At 41.7% G+C, this 17,248-nt stretch overlaps 1 protein-coding gene across 6 annotated transcripts in view; it reads left to right on the top strand.

Annotated features, from left to right (window-relative positions):
• The first annotated feature begins 242 nt into the window (after positions 1-242).
• SSX2IP (SSX family member 2 interacting protein) overlaps positions 243-17,248 on the top strand; it is a 41,525-nt gene continuing 24,519 nt past the window's right edge. For 2 of the 6 annotated variants that reach the window (XM_032424835.1, XM_032424861.1), the window contains exon 1: positions 243-362. The gene's annotated coding sequence lies outside the window, so the exon portion shown is untranslated. Of the gene's footprint in view, positions 363-411; positions 602-14,438; positions 16,268-17,248 lie in introns of those variants that run through there. The other 4 variants (XM_032424870.1, XM_032424878.1, XM_032424845.1 and 1 more) reach the window with 3 other exon arrangements.

A 17,248-nucleotide genomic window follows, 5' to 3' on the forward strand; every position in this document is an offset into this window, starting at 1 on the left:
AGGGATGAGGTTTTCTTTTTCTCTAGGTTTTTTTGGAGGGGGGGGAGGAGACTCCGGGGGCCAATGCAGGCCGCGGTTGTTCATCGCCTAGCAACTGGCGGAGCCAATGGGAGAAGGCTGGGCCTGCGGCGCCGGCGGCGCGGGGGCGGGGTGGGAACCTTGCGAACCTGCCGAGGCAGGGGGTGGCCGCGAGGGGCGGAGCGGAGCCAGGCCGGGGGCGGGGAAGGCGGGAGCCCGAGGCCGAGGGGGGGCCGCGGGCGCGGGGCGCTGCGTGCCGCCGCGCCTGTGCGGGCCCTCGGGGCTGCGCGAGCCGGTCTAGGACAGCGAGCGGTGCCTCTCCGCCGCTCTCGGGGGCCGTGACGGTGAGAGCCCCCACCCCCCCCGCGACGGGGATTGTGACGCGCCCGCCCGCAGAGGGGCGGGGGCGCCGGCGGGGCCTGGGGCGGGCGCCGGCGGGGAGCCGGAGGGCGGGTGTAGAGGTGAGCGCCGGCACCTGGCTCGGCGCCCCGCTTCTCGGCTAGAGGCTCGGCGCGGCCGTTGGGGCCGTTGGAGGAGGCGGGCGAGCCTTGACCCCGGCGGTGCCTGGAGGAGGAGGTGGGAGGTAGGTGCCAGCTCGGGTCCGCTCCCGCCGGCGGTCGCAGCGCTGCGCCCACGAGAGGGCTCCGGACCGCGGAGCCCAAAACCTTCTCCGGGATGGAGAGAGGGTGGCGCCTGGCGTGGGATGACGAGCGACGCGGGGACGTGGGGGAGAAAGGGATGGCCAGTTTGGGGCTGCGGTGTGTCGCTAGCGGAGGCTGCGGGGTTTGCGGGCTTCGGGATTTGTTGGGGCGAGCCGCAAGAGGCAGTCCTTAGAATGAGTTGCTGAGTGGCCCGTGGCCGCTGCAGGGGAAGAGATCTAGTTAAAAGTCAAGGGGAAGAGCTTACATCCTCTAAAAGGCAGGGAAGTGTGAAAATATTTTGGTGTAGAATTTTACAGTCAAGAACGTAAACCGAATTGTGAGCTCCCTGCCCGCTTTTGAGCCAATGCTGATCGCCCTGTTTTGCAAGTCACTTGGGCCCAGGAAATGGAATCCACTAAATAATTTGTGCTTAGCACTTGTAATGTGGGGATCTTTAGGTTGTTACCTCACTTCAAGGTCCATAGTTGCGATTGCCAAAATGTCATCTTGCAAGGCCGATGATGTAGTTCTTGTTGAATCGGAGAGAATTGAGCTTTCCCTTTGGGGGTGGGGAGCATCATGGGGAGAGGATTAGACAAGGCACTCCTCCAAGAGTGGATCAGAAGTGTAAGAAGCTACCTGCAGTTTAAGATTGTTGGGCTTCCCTAACGACACAGATTAGAGTCTGTCTCTCGAGTTGGTTGTGAATGATGGGTGCCTTGGAACATTGCGTTGCTCAGGAGGGATTGGTCTCCTCTTTAGGTAGAAGAAAATTCTGGTAGCCTTGATCCTGAACTGAAAGGTAGGTGTGACGTGACACATTTAAGAGACTGAATAAAATTTGAAAAGGATGAGCGATCTGGAGAGAGACCAAAAAATGCCTTTAGAGTTAAACTTTAAGTCAAGCTATCTTGAAATTTAGAAGAAGTTAGAGGTAGATTTAGGGACTTGGATTCAGTCAGCAAAAGTAATCCATCAAAACTCCTCTCCTAAAGCTATCATAACACAGAGGCCTAGGAAGCTTAGGTTATTCATTCACACTAACCAAGTAAAAGCTAATGACCAATTTGACCCTCTGTTGTGCTTGCTGTCAGTGAAAGTTCCTCAAACAAAATGGTTCTTTGAAAAGAGGATTAGCAGCTGATGGTTAAAATGAAGGCTCTTTTGGTGACTTGCGGGGGGCTTTTTCTTCCCTTTTCCCATCTGTGCAATGAAGATAAAAAAGCCCCAGGATTAAGTAACATGGGTGAAGCAGCTCGAAGATAACTGCAGAGACTGTTATTGTAGGATGAAATGTGAAGATCTCCTCATAACACATTGTGCCTTGTGACAAGACTTGTTAAAGCACATTCCCTTCCAGACATGCTGAGGCGCTATATGAGAAACTACACTGTTCACTGTTCAGATGATTTGTCAAAAGCCTGAAGGCCAGCACAAAGATTATATTCTTGGGTTCCCCAAAAACCTGACCTAGCTGCTCTTTGACAAAGCTGGATATGACACGGCTTTTATTAAGGTAGACATTTGAGTGTCTTCTGTGTAGTACGCACCTACAGATTAAAAGGTGAGAGATACTGCCCCAGAATTGTGTGATTTTAATTCATTTCCCATCCTTAAATTGGAGGCATTCCAAAGCTTTTTAAGTGATTTTTGGGGGGCATTTTTTACAATAGTTGCGAATATGTCTTACTGGTTTGACCATTTGCTCAGGACACAAAGGGTTTTGATCCTCCGATGGGCTTTTTTGTGTCTTTGGTGATGGTGATTATGATTAGCTGGTAATGAAGGTACATGTTAATCTTGAATTCGCAAGTTAATGAGATGAGATAGAATAGAGAAGTGCACCATTCTTTATTGCTAATGGAGAACAACCTGAAATCTTTACTTTTGGTAGTGGGTCAATAGTATGCATAGTACCAGCAGATGTACTGAATTATGCTTTAATAAACACTAACAGAGCTGCTCCTTGCCAGGCCTGAAGAGAAAAAAGATGAGTGTTGCCTTGAGGAGTTTGTTTTTAGGAAATTAACAGTGTAGAAAGGGAGAGAGCAAAAATAGAAAATGAAAATTGCAAATATGAGAAGGCTTTAGAAAGGAGAATTTCAGCTGTGTCTTGACAGAGGAGAAGGAGTTCACCTGGTAAGTGCAGCGTGTCTGGTTCTGCCCAGTATACAATTGAGGAAGTCCTGGTGGATTGGTTGTTGGAGCCAGGTGGGGTGTGTGAGTGATAAGGTTAGAGAACAGGGCTGTGACATTTGACCCTAAGTGCTAGGGAACCTTTAAATGGTATTATCCAGGGGAATTATATTTGATTTTTAGAAGGGTATTTCCACCAAAATCAGTAATTTGAATAATCTGAAAATGTTCTGAGCATAGATGGTCTAAGTAGCTTCTGAGAGACATCAGCCCTACTCAGCAATTAAATACTTGAAAAATATTTTATTGAAGCCCCCAGAAACTTGAGGAAAACAGAAATGATTACTCATACAACCAACCTTTATTGAGCATGTTTTACTTTTAGGATTGGGGGAATAGGGATACAAAGATAAGTAAGATACAGCTCCATTTTCAAGCAACTTGCCATGCGGTAAGAGAAATAACAAAATTATAATGCAGTACAGAATCTAAGTGTCCTAAGGGCCATTAAAAAAAAAGTCAGGTTCCAGCAGTGTAGGATTCTGAGATGAGAAAAGCCACAAACTATCTTTCCCAAGTTAAAAATAAGTTCTTAAGTAGAAATTAAACTACAGTTAGCCAGTAATATTCACAGTTCTCAGGTTAACTCTTGCTTCCCACATTGCCCTCCCTCCCTCTAACTCTGCTGAGTCAAATTTTGGTTTTGACTATCCTACTATTAGCTACGCAATCTTGGGCACGTTACTATTGGACATTATCTTCTCTGTGCCTTAGTCTCATTTGTAAGTTAGGAATAATAATACCTACTTCATAGGGTTGTGATTAAATAAGAAAATATGTTAATTTCCTGAATGGTGCCTGGAAAAATAACTTAAATTTATCGGGTATTTAATATTATTTCTATTTGATATAAAAATGCTATAATTGAATAGGAAATAACAAGGACAGGATTTTTTTTTTTTTTTTGAGGTGCTAGTAGATACGTGAGCATCTAATAAACTAATAAAGCCTTTCTACATTTAAACAGGTCCATTTTCACATTCTGTGAAACTAAGCTTCGTGAGCATATGATTTACTGTCTCCTTTTCTTATTTGCTGATCACTTTCTAAAATCTGATTTTCATTTTTACTGTTCAGCTTTGTCATAAAGTCACTAATGGCCAAATCCACCATATTTTTCTGTTCCCATCTCGCTCTTTCATGGCATTTGCTGCTGTTCATCACCCCCCCCCCCAATAGTTTCTTTTCCCTTGGCTTCCCCCCCTGGTTTTTATCTCCTGTATCTAGGTCCCCCTCACTCACCTGCTGCATGTTGATGTTCTTTGGGGTTCTTTCTGCTGCCTCTTTTTTCTGTATGGATTCAACTACCACATATGCTGATCACTCCTAATTCTGCCCTGATGTCTTTTGATCTCCAAGCCCTAGAGTTTATCCCTATTTGAATGTCTTACGAGGGCTTCTCTAAACGCAGCAAGTTCTACACTGAGCTCATTATCACCACATACTTAACCAAACCCGATTTTATTCACCTTACTCGCCTGTTCTCTTTATCTAAGTGACTGTTCTCTGTCTAGTACCAAAGACTGATTTTTACGTGAGAGAATAAATGCCTCCCTTTTGTATACTAGTCATCGTGTTTGTCAATCCAACTTCTGAAGTATTTATCTGTCCTTCACAATTCTCATTGTCATGGCTAAGTCCATCAACCAGGCCCTGACCATTAATTGCCTAGTTAGGTATAATATTTTTGTGCCAGGGCTGCTGAAAATGGAACCTTAATGTTTTGGAAACATCAAGTTGGGGGGAGATTGCTAGAAGAGTATTGCTCTAAAGAAATCATAGCACTATATATGAATTTAAAATCATGTATAGAGTTTAACGAGTGGCCAGTAGCTACTTACAATCCAAGATGGGTACCAGCCATTGCATATGCTTTTTATCTGAAAGTTAGTCTGGGTTATAAAGATCCCAGTCTTGAGTTTGTCAGTCCTTTGCCAGTAGATTATTTGCTTGTCTATACTTTCCTATCTAAAAGTTGGCACCTTTAACATTATTCTTTTATTCTGTATCCAAGTTTTAGAAGTATGCTTGCACATAAGATCTAGAATACAAACTCCAGAAGACATCCTAGAAATCATCAATAAATACAACCCATCATCAGCTGTGTTATTTTATAATGAAGAGTTGGGCCCACAGAATTTATATCATTTACTTGGGATACTTGTTGAGAGTCAAGAGAAGGCCAGGATCTGTGAGACTTTGGAATCATAAATAGCTAGTTTTTATTCTTACCTTCCATATTATTAAATAGGTGTGCTTTTATTCCTGCCCCCCAGGTTTGTAACTGGGCAAGTTACTTAGTCTCTCTGAGTCTCAGATTCTTCCATCAATAAAATAGTGTTCTATCTCCTCCTTTCTGGGACCATTGTAAGGATGACATAGCTGATGACCCACATCACCTGAGAGTTGTTCTCTCTCACCAGTTTCTTGTAATTAACTAGTACAGGAGTTCCAATTCTTCACTCCTTATCCATGGATCGTGTGTAGATCTGAATGGCTTCATAGAGCCTCTGAAACTATAGCCAAAACTACCTGTTTTTGTACTTTTAGAGGAGGAGAGTCACTGGGTTTGGATTCTGTGACCCAAAACAGTTTAACCCCTGCCTTGGCAGTTGTCAGGCTGAGGACGCAGGGCTCTTAGTGTCTCATAGCCAAGACTGGGTAGAATTTAGAAGTATTTGACATATTTGAGGAACAGTGTATATATATATATTATTTTTAATTTATTTTTTGTTTTTTAAAAGATTTTGAGACAGCATGCACACACGACGGGGGGTTAGGAGCAGTGGGAGAGGGGGAAGCAGACTCCCCGCCAAGCAGGGAGCCCAATGTGGGGCTCAAACCCAGAACCCTGAGATCATGACCTGAGCCAAAGGCAGCTGCTTACTTGACTGAGCCACCCAGGCGCCCTTTATTTTTTATTTTATTTTTTTAATGTAGGCTCCACATGGAGCCCAACGTGGGGCTTGAACTCATGACCCTGAGATCAAGACCTGAAATGAGATCAAGAGTCGGACGCTTACCTGACTGAGCCACCCAGGCACCCCTATATTTAAAAAAAAAAATAAAGGACTTCAGGTACAAAGAGTTAGTTATATTGCTTGCCTTAGAACACATTCTCATAACTGATGTATTTACTTAGTTTTAATACTGAATACTACCTAACATAAGCTAGGACCTTAACAATAATCTCTATGTGACCATATGGACGCGACCAATCCTTTGCTCTATTTGTCTCACCTGAGGCAACTGTTTACTGACTTTTTTTTTTAAGATTTTATTTCTGTATTTGAGAGAGAGAGAGAGTTGGGAGAGGAGCAGAAGGAGAGGGACAAGCAGACTCCATGCTGAGTGCAGAGCCCGATGCGAGGCTCGATAGCCTGACGCTGAAATCAAAACCTGAGCTGAAATCAAGAGTCAGTCACTCAACTGACTGAGCCACCCAAGTACCCCTTGTTTACCGAATCTATATCCATTATTCCCTTGGTATCTTTTAAAACATAGTTTTATTGCGTCTATGAGTTTTCCAAACACATACACAGTTAACACCTATGTTACATGCCCTGTCTTCTGAGGCGCTTTTCACTTATCATAATCCTGAAATTCATCCACTTAGTATTTGCTGACATTCCTCTAGATTGTGTGCCACTGCAGTTTTCTGATTGCTGCACGGTATTCTGTTTTGCATGTATGCCACAGTTTATTCATTCTCCTGTTGATGGGTGTTTGGGTTGCTTCCAGGGTTATGCTCTTGTGCTCCTTGGCTCCTGTCAAGAGTGCCACAGTTTATGTTCATGCCTCTTGGCGCATAGATGCAAGAGTTCCTCTTAGATTTATACCTAGACATGGACCTGCTAGGTTGTAGAGTGGGTGAATAGGATATATGAATCTCACCTGCCAAATTTGTTTTTCAAAGGTTCTCCCACCCTCCAAGGTTTAGTAAGCCTTAGCCAGACATTCTCTAGGACTGTTATTTTCAACCCTCATTTAGTACTCTGGAACACTTACATTATTCCTGAAATCCATTCTTTAGCACCCTTAAGTAAGAATTCCTTTTGGTATTCCATATTCTAAACTGCATAAATAGAATATTAACTTCTACTGAAGCACATTCTATAGAGTATAGCCATGATCTCAAATTTGATGCATCAGAATCTCATGGAGGTTCTGTTAAAACACTGATTTGTGGGTCCCACTCCCAGAGTTTCTGAATCTTTAGACCTGGAGTGGGACTTGAGAATTTGCATTTTTTTAAAGATTTTATTTGAGAGAGACAGATTTTATTTGAGATCATGACCTGAGCTGAAGTCGGAAGCTTAACTGACTGAACCACCCAGGTGCCTGGAGAATTTGCATTTTTAACAATTTCCTAGGTACTATTGATGCCACTGGTCCTGGGACCACAATTTGAGAACTATAACCGATGATTGAATTTGGGCTGAATCATTGAAAAAGCTGCTACAGGTACATGATTACACTATTACAAATTCATGAGTTATGGTGGGGTTTTTGTTGTTCTTGTTGTTGTTATTTCCATGGTCTTTAATACATTCAGGAATAAAATACCAACGAATGGTAACTTTTTTTACTTGGACTTCTTAGCTGACTTTCAACCTTAAAAAGTAGGATAGATGTTAAAACAGTGTTTCTTTTTTGTTCTTAATCCTCTTATAAGAATATGGTGCTTTCCTACATGTACACTGGAAGAATTTGAAATTGGTGTACTATCTCTAAATTGTCATGCTCTTGATTCATATACTTAGGACCCCTTGCTGCTTCTCTGAGCTGGCACCAGTCAAGATTGAATTGAAAGCCCTTCTAAGATGCAGCATGGCTTAAGTGTGGATACTTGTCTGTCAAAGTAGTATACCTCACACTAATATGTCATTGAACTTAGTTGACATTTATTTAGCGAACATTTGACTGGATGCCACCATGGGTCATTTATGATACGTCATGGCAAAGCAGAGTACAAAGAATACGATGCCAGGCCTGCTGACCAGGGGCTCCGTTTAGGTGGTGGGAGAGAAGTTTCATTACAGCGAGATCCACTTGGAAGCACAAACAGAAGGGAATGGCAGTTCGGGGAAAGCCTGGCAATTTGACATCTCTATTCGCTAGATTTTTCAAAAATAATTTTTTTGAATTGCTATAACATTTAACGTTTGTCTGCTCTTACATAGTTCACATCCCAGTCACTCAGCTGAAATAATTACTTTCTGATTGTAATTTCATCTCAAGGTGACTTGGTAGAAAAGTGAGTACCTGTGTGTGTGTTCAGTTTGAAAAGCAGCTCCCATACTGTGTGTTCCCTCCTCTCCTACGGTAAAGACTGTAGGGGGTAATCAGTTACATGTGTTGGACTCCTTGGGTTTGAATCTTGGCTTTGTCACATTCTAGCTGTGTGACCTCGGGCAAGAAAGCTCTCTGGGTCTCAGTTTTGTCATCTGTAATGGGGGCGGGTAACTCTTTGGGCCTTTGTGAGATTAAACGAGTTAATACACGTAAAATGCTTTAAATTTTTCCTCATAAATGGTTTATGCTTAATAAATCATTATTGTTAGAATTTGGTAGAATTTCATTTGCTGAACAAATGGTTGTGAAGACCATGTGTGCACATTGTTATAGAAATGTAAAGAAGACATTTTGATATGAATAGCTCTACTCAATTCCATATTAAGTCCCATGAGAAATGTAAAAAACAGATAGTAGACTAAAAATTCTTTAAAGATCATCTAGTTCAACCTCCTTATTTTATAGATGTGGAAACTCAAAACCAGAGAATGGTGAGGAGCTCAGGGTTGCTCGGTAAATCATAGAAGTGGCCCTGAGAACCTTAGCCCCTGACACCTGGTCTTGTGCTCTTTCACTATCGTCCTGTGGACCTTCCCTGAAGTGACAGTACCCTCAAAAACAAAGCAAAACAACAACTAACAATTCTTTTGGGGAGCCACGACCAAAACAGATGAAAACATTAGCAATAGAAAGTCAGTGTACAATGAAATATCAGATGGTGTGGCATAACTCTAAATACATACCTGTGTAACTTCATCAGCTGCTCTCCTGAAGGAGAGAAATACACCTTACTAGTTGCTTGAGTTACAGAAGGTCGATAGAGTAAGAACATTCTTTTTTGAAAAGAATCCTAATAGTTAAAAATCAAAGTCAGTCTCTCCTCTCTTTTCTCCTACCAAGTTTACATTATAATTAAGCCAGAGGGACAGTCCCCCTTTGCCAGGTCTGCCAGTACTCTTTCTGTCTTTCCTCTTCACAGCAGTGGGGTTTGGGGCGGGGGGGGGGGGGGGGGGAAGGGGTGGTGAGTCTTCCCTGATGGGCTAGATCCCCACAGATATGCTCCGACAAAGCAGGGCATCAGTGTAAAGACTGCATCACCTTTGCTTACTTGTATGCGTGAATATGTGGGAATGGTGCTAGAAGTGTAATTCATTGGTGGAAAGAATTTATCATTTGTCTAAGTTGGTATTTCCACTAAAGGTTAGGGGTGCTACTATCTGGGATTGAGGTGGGAGTGTTTCCACACACATTATCTCATTAATTCTGCATGAATCCACTGCCTCTAAGAATTTTACAAAATAATCCATGCTCCTAAAACATTCCAGCTATATCAAAATGTACTATTGAAGAAGTGAATGTAGGTAAGGTCCACCCCTCCCTATGAGAAATGTAAAAAACAGATAATAGACATCTGTGGATCTCATTCCACAGGATTGTCATGTTGGTAACAGTTTGTAACTTTTCTAGACCTTTCTCCTAAATTCAGGTAGTTTTTAGATAGTTTGATTTTAAAGAAAAATGGTGATCATACTCTTCTTATTATCCATAACTTGTTTTTTTCCTTTGCTATACATGCAGATCTGCCTTAATAATCCCAAAGTAGCCCATGTTTTGGCTCTACTATCTGTATTGGCTTTTAACTGTTTGTTGATGGACATTTAGATTGTCTCCAGTTCCTTGCCATTACAATTTGCTTGCTCATTCGTGTGACAGAATATGTAGTAAGAGATGCCTAGAAGTATAATTGATTAGCGGAAAGATTTATGGATTGAAAATTTTTGTAGACTGCTAGATTGCCATCTAAAACTACAAACTACTGACCTCTGCTAAAGTTCTGTGCCCTTACATAATTGGTTATCTGAGTAGCTTTGGGACATTCGTATAATTTCTAACCAGAGAGCCGGTTAGAAATTTGCCCAACAGAGCTGCTTGCTTTTGTGTGTTAAAATACTGTGGATTGATTGATTAATCTGGAAATAAATATTTTGTATTTTTTGTTACTTATGCCATTCTGCCATTAATTTTGGTGTTTGAGAGTGATGCTGTTCATGCCCATTGCTGCTGCTTATCACTGTAATTGCCTTTTAAAAACGTGGATTTTTTTTTTTCTCATTGTAAGAAAAGTACATTCACTTAACAGAAAATTTGGGAGACACAAAAAGTAAGGATTACCTGTAATTATCTGTGTGCGTGGGTAAATACATAAAGAGATAAAGTCCCTTTTTTCCTCACAGGTTGGTTTTTTTTTCCTAGTTTTTTCTGTTCTTATACAAACTTCTGTGTTTATAGAGCAGAATTTATACTTATATGTATATACTCCTATGGTTTGGGCTTTTTTTGAAGACCAAATAAGGTCGTGTTAGGTATTGTTCTGCAAGTTTTTTAGTTAACAAAATATCATGAAATCTTTCCAAGTTACTAAAATAATAGCAGCTAACATTTATTGAGAACTTGCCATGTACCCAAAACCCTGTGTTAAACCCTGCACATGCATAAACCTACTTAATAAGGTTATTAAATAAATTTTAAAACTCAGTGTGTTACTTAGTCATATGATAATCCTTTGAGACTAAAGACTGTTTTTACTCTCCTTTTGCAAATGAGGAAAATGAAGTCCAGAGATTTCTGTTCAGGGCCACTTCGTTTGTGGGTGGTGGAACTGGGGTTTGAAACCAGGTGGTCTGACTCTGGGTCCTGTGCTTTTAACCATTATAGCATCCTGTTTCTCATACTGCGGCAACGGTGGCTTCCAGGGTGTGTGTCAGAAGTTGAAAATATAGCTCCCAAAGCTGCTAAGAGGTGGCTTTCTCATGGCAGGTTGTGGCCTGGAGCTTCATGGGATTGTATCCTCAACCCAAAGGGATGCACATGCAGTGTTTTACCGTCATCTCTTTACCGCAAGCAAATTGTTTTACCGTCACGAGATTCACGCGATCTCGTGTGGTCCTGGCCCAGCTGGAGGTACCGGTTAGTGAGCGGTGGCCACTAAGGATCCCTGGGAGGAGGACTGGTTCCCGAGCTTCTCATCTGCGGCGGCAGCAGCGTGTGTTGGTTACGAGGATGGGCTCTCAAGTCTGGGGAGGGGGCGGCTAGCCTTTCTGTGCCTCGATTTCCTCATCTGTAAAAAGGAGATAACGTACGATTGTTGTGAGGATCGGCTTCATAATACACGTAAAGCGTTGAGAGCAGCATCTGGCACATGTTTGTTACATCATTTCCCTCTCTGTCAGGTGTGCGGTGCTTAGTTTTCCCCTGTGACCTCATTACGTTCCCACAACCACCCTCCAAAGAAGACGGTGTCACCCCGTTTCCCAGGAGACCCGGTCACGACGGGACCCCAGCCTGTGTGGCTGAGGCCTGTGCGGCTTGCGCTGAGCGCGCTGTACTCCCGCGTGTCGGTCCCCGGAGCCGCAGACTCAGCCAGAGGGCAGGTGGTGGAGGCAGCGCCGCATTTTGCGTTTCAGCCATTCGGATATTTATTCAAATTTAAGTTATGAGGAGTTTGTTTCTGTGGGAAAGTACACTATTAAATTCTGCCATTCAGATGAATTCATTTAGATTTTAAATTTGTAAAAGGTAGATTTTCTAGGAAGTTGAATTAGTGTGTTTCTACATTGATGTGCACACCTGAATGGTTTTGTGTGGGGCAGCAGAAGTATTTATAATGGAATTAAAATCTGTAGTCTCCTTTGGAACAGTAATATAGATGGTGGTATTAAATTTTTAAATAATCATGTATTTGCTTTTTGAGAGTAATAACATCTATTTAAAATATGCGGATAACAATTTTTAATTTTTATGACTGCATTTGTAAGCTAGGAATAATATTTAAAGATTGAGTTTTAGTAATTTTATTTTCTTAGCCTGACAATTTGGTAAGTCTAACTTTGTGAGATTTTAGCTAAGACTTTAGTCGTTAGCTGTTTGTGACAAATCCTGTGCAATATTTAGAAACCTAGATGGCATAATGTTACTGCTTCCCTGTATAATGAAAAGCTATTATTTTCTGACACTTGATTGAAGTTTTAGAATGCTGATTAGGTAGGCAATTGTGCCTTCTCAAGTTTGAATTTCAAGTGAACTTGAAAAGAATACTTAAAATATTGTACTGTGTGAAGGAGATCTTGTAATCAAGATACTACTTACGTTTCTGCTGAACTCTCATTCAGTTGGTAGATGTGTTAGAGATTTAGGAGATGAAGAGAGTAATACTTTTCTCCAGAGGACTCACATCTTTGGCCTCTTTTCCATTGCTGTTTTCCTTTATCCACCTTTGCTTGCTGGAGTGAACGTGTGGATTTGTCATCAGTTATTGAGTCTCGTTCTGTTTAGATTAGTGGAGGGAAGACAGGAGTGTGAAACGTGCAGTGTGTGAGAGTCTAGCTAGGAACAATGAAACAAATCCGTAAACAGAGAACCGAGAGAGCCTTTGTGGAGAGGCTGATGGTGGTTCTTGTTCTGGGCTTGGGGAAGCATTAAGTTTTGAGTTAGGTGAAAGGGGAAAGCACAGCCTGGAGGTGGGTGGGCCGTGTGCAGGAGGCAGTTCATTTTATAAATATTTACTGAGCATCTGCTTTGTTTCAGGCACTGATACAACAAAGATCCCTACCCTGTAGGAAAGCTCGTAACTTCCTGTAGAAGTTCATAAATGAGTGGGGGAGGCATCTCCCTGTAGTAATACAGAGTGATTAATTGTACTGCTGTGATATTGTCATAAAGCTGATTGTTGCACTTGTAGTGTATGGTGTCACTTTAGTTACGTTTCAGCTAGAGACAGGTAAATTATGGAAGGGACTCAGAAATGTGTATATATATATATTTTAAAAACTTGTATTAGTTATCTATTGCTGCATAACAAATTACTCCAAAACTTCGCAGCTTAAAACACCAAGCATTTATTTTCCAATTTCTGTCAGTCAGGCATCTCGGTGCGGCTCGTGTGGGTGCCTGTGGCTCAGGATCTCTCACTAGGTGGTGATCAAGGTGTTGGCCAAGGTGGTAGTCATCAAGGTTTGACTGGGGGAGAATACTTCTAAACTCACTCCTGTGGCGCTGGGCAGCCTCCAGGGCCTCACTGGCTGTTGGCTGGAGACGTCAGTTAACCTTGCCACACCAGCCTCTCGTGACAGGGATCAGAGAGACAGTGAGTGAGTGATAAGGGATCCCAAACGGAACTCACGCCTCTTAATCACCTGAATTTGGAAGAGAAATCCCTTTTACCTCTTGCTGTAGTCTACTTTTAGAAGCTAGCCACTAAATGCAGCCCACAGCCAAGGAGTAGAGGCGCCCACAGGTGTGTACGCCAGGTAACAGGGATAATTGGGAGCCATCTTAGAGGTTGCCTTCCCCCCAGATTTTACAAGTGATCATTGTATATTGAGACCTTAAGACCCCTTGAGTTTTTTGGATAAAAGGAAGAGCAATAACCAGCCAAGGAACTTTTCTGATGGAAAAAAAGAAAAAAAGAAAAACAGGTGTAAGTAACCTGAACCACAAATGTTTTTACTGAACATCTATAAACTTTGAGTTTTGATGTTGTCTTAAAATGGTAAGATGAGTTACTTCACCCTCATTAAACTTTCAGTAGAACTGATCTCATTTCTGAGAATTGTTTTTAAACCTTTTCAAAGCAAAGCGTTTCTAAGTGAGAAAAAAGCTGTTGTTTGTGGCGTAGCAGAGAAGTTTACAAGTATGCCTCAATATAAGTAGTAGGTAAGTTCCTTTAAGGATTGTATGCTCTGAGTGGAATGATTTCAGGTGAACTATGGGACTCGTTCTCTTAAAGAAACTTGATGGAAATCTTTTTTATTCTCCTTTTAACTCTATAGAGGTTTGTGTGAACAGTGTAGAAAGGTTACGTGGTGATGGAGTGAAAAAAGCATTTTTGAAGACAGATTTGTGTCCAGGCTTCACAACCAATTAGAAATGTGGCCTCAGGCAATCCTGTTAGCTCCCCTAAGCCCAAGTTTTCTGTCTATAATATAGGTAAATATATATGAAAGAAAGTGCTTTGACATGAAGAATGATAGACTTATGAAACTTTATTAAAATCTTCATTTCAGAAAGGGTACAATTATATTAAGGTCAAATGTCTCACTAGTTCCCCATTTTCTGTCAGGATTCTTTTTTTTTTTTTTTAAAGATTTTATTTATTTGACAGAGAGAAAGACAGCCAGAGAGGGAACACAAGCAGGGGGAGTGGGAGAGGGAGAAGCAGGCTTCCCGCCAAGCAGGGAGCCCGATGCGGGGCTCGATCCCAGGACCCTGGGACCATGACCTGAGCCGAAGGCAGACGCTTAACGCCTGAGCCAACCAGGCGCCCCTTCTGTCAGGATTCTAACCTAGAAAATGCTGTTAGATAATTCTTAAGGTCTGCGTAATCATTTTACCCAGGAAAGACCACACAGTACCCTTGCTTACTTATACCCGAGATATGGCAACATATTAGGGAAGCCAAAGTAGTTCCTCAGAAATAGTAAGGTAACATTTTTACTGAAATTATTGCAGTGTTACTGCAATTAGTAAGATTTTCTGTTATGTAGACTGACTTACTGGAATGTACATTGAGAAACACTTGGAATCAAGGAAGTGTATTAGGTGCTTATATACATGTTATCCACCAGGAAGGAATAAAACCATGTCTCTCTGACTTAAAGATTAGGAGGAAGAATTCTTATGGGTTACTTTATAGATGTTTTTTCTTACTTTAAGTTATTTCAGGGTTAATCCTCAACAATCTTAGATGAATGAAATGACTTTGACAGGGTGGCTAAATTGTTTAATCTTCAAGTTTTGCTCATAAAATTCACTCATGAATTTGTCCTCTCTTGGAATCTGGACAGCTTCCCTAACCAATGGTATAGAGAGAGAAATGGGGGTTACAGATTACTTGAACCAAAACATGATTTACTATCAGCTTCTTCCCTTTCTTCTTCTATAATGAAACTATAATAACAATGCTAGTTATAACCAAGTTTGTTCTTGTATGACTTGTCATGGATGCTCATGGTCTACTATGTAATGCTTTGCTCTGACTTGATTAATCTATAATATGGAACTTCATTGTGTGCTCCAGCACTCAGCTTTAACCGACTGAGCCACCCAGGCACCCCTCCAGCACTCAGCTGTGATGGAGTCCTTCTTGGCTGCTTTTGAAGCTTTCAAGTTGAAATGTACTTGAGACGGTATTAGGTTTATGCGAAGCAGAGATTCTTCTGTTACCTTTTTTCTTTTGAAATTAATACTGATTTCTTATAATATCTTTATAAAATAGTTTGTAACCTTCAACAATGAAATTTGACTGTGGTTGAGCTAGAATAGGATAACTTGCTTAAATTAGTCTCTTGGTTTCGGTTTGTATATTGATTAAGAGTCTGATTGGGTAACTTTTATCACAAACCTCCTAGTGTATAATTTGGTGCATCATTGAACAGAAGAGAATACATAGAAACTGTGAGATTGTGTGAAATCATATTCTGTTGGTAACTTCTTTGTTTCGTAGTGCTTCAAAGTGGAGTTTTGGTTTTCATTGTGAACATTTAACTAGACCTAAATATTTCACAGTTGGTTGTTTTTTGTTATTCTAAATAACAGGGCAGGGAATAATTCACTGTCTGAACCCGTAGATGCTGGAGAGCTAAATTCACAGAGGAAGAATAACTGACTGAAATTACAACTTTAAAGAATGGATGTATAGTAGACATTTTGGTGTTTGATCTTTCTGTATGAGGAGAAAGGCACTTAAGGCAGTGTTGTGTCTTATTTTAAAAAAACAGGAACAAGAAGGGCTTGGAAAAGTGCCTTTTTCTTCTGATCCTGTCCCTCCCCTCAACCTAACAATTACAAAGAATTAATCCCACTGCCTAGTGTGTTTTTATGAGGATATCTGTCTCCCAATTTTCTAAGGTGTTCAATTTTTATTAAGAGCAACAGTGCCTTTTGTTACAGGTTTTGGAATCCTGTCATTTATACCAAACAGATCTGTATCCAGATAATGATGATGATGGCGATGATGAAGACAACTAATATTAATTCCGTGTGCCCCATATGCCAGGCCATGTGTGCTGAATACTTCTTTATGTGCATCATCTCACTTAATCCTCTGGGGAAACTGTGAAGTAAGAGTCATTATTATGGCAGTTTACCAGTGAGGAAACCAGGGCTTGGAAGGGTTAAGTAACTTACCCAAAGCAGAGCTGGGTTAGAGTAGATGGGTTTATTGTCCCTTGGATCTTGTTTTGTTTATGGCTACTATCTCTGGAAGCGAAAAGTAAAATCATTGTCTTGTCTTGGTGCAGACTGAACTTTTATCCTGCTCATCCTGTTGCTGAAGGCACCCATATAAGGACAGGGGGAAGTGCAGAACAGTGCAAGTTGCTCTTAGCAAGGCACATGAGTAGAAAAATAGCAAAACTCCGCGCCAGACTTGGCAGCCCCCTGTGTGTGTGTGTCACTCTAACATGTACTACAACACATAGCATCATTTGCATTAGGATATTGTAGGCTGCTGTATGACCTAGGAATCATCCTTGATTTCTCTTTTGCCCATATTTCATTCCATCTTCAAGTCCTGAAGGTTCTATCTCCAGAACCCATCCCTGATTTATCCACCTGTGTCTACTCCTGCTGTTCTAGCTGTAGTGTAGAACTGGTCTTGCCTAGTTGCAGTGGCCTGGTATCTTCCAGCCTCCCACTGTCGCCCACCTCGAATATACTCACAGAGCGTAGAGTAGCTGAAGGGATCTTTTTCAAAGCCTAAAGAAGATCCTGTTGGCTTTCCTGCCTAAACCCCTTCAATAGCTTTTTGTTGCAACTTAGAGAAAATCCAGCTTCCTACCCTCTCTCCTTGTGTACTGTGCTTCAGAGGTACTGGGATTCTTCATGGTTTTCATATTTACCAAGTTCATTTCCATCTTGGGTCTTTGTACCTGCTGTTTCCTCTGCCTGGGCTGCTCTGGTCACTGATCATCTTGTGGTTGACTCTATATCATTTAGGTCTCAGTGTCCCGGTGCAGCCTTCCTTGGTGAATCTGGATACCCTCGCACCAGTACTCTCATGTTACTGTGTTTTGTTTTCTTTATAGTCCTCATCACACTCT

Source organism: Phoca vitulina, unplaced genomic scaffold, assembly GCF_004348235.1.
Source record: "Phoca vitulina isolate PV1807 unplaced genomic scaffold, GSC_HSeal_1.0 scaffold2, whole genome shotgun sequence".
NCBI classification, from domain to species: Eukaryota; Metazoa; Chordata; class Mammalia; order Carnivora; family Phocidae; genus Phoca; species Phoca vitulina.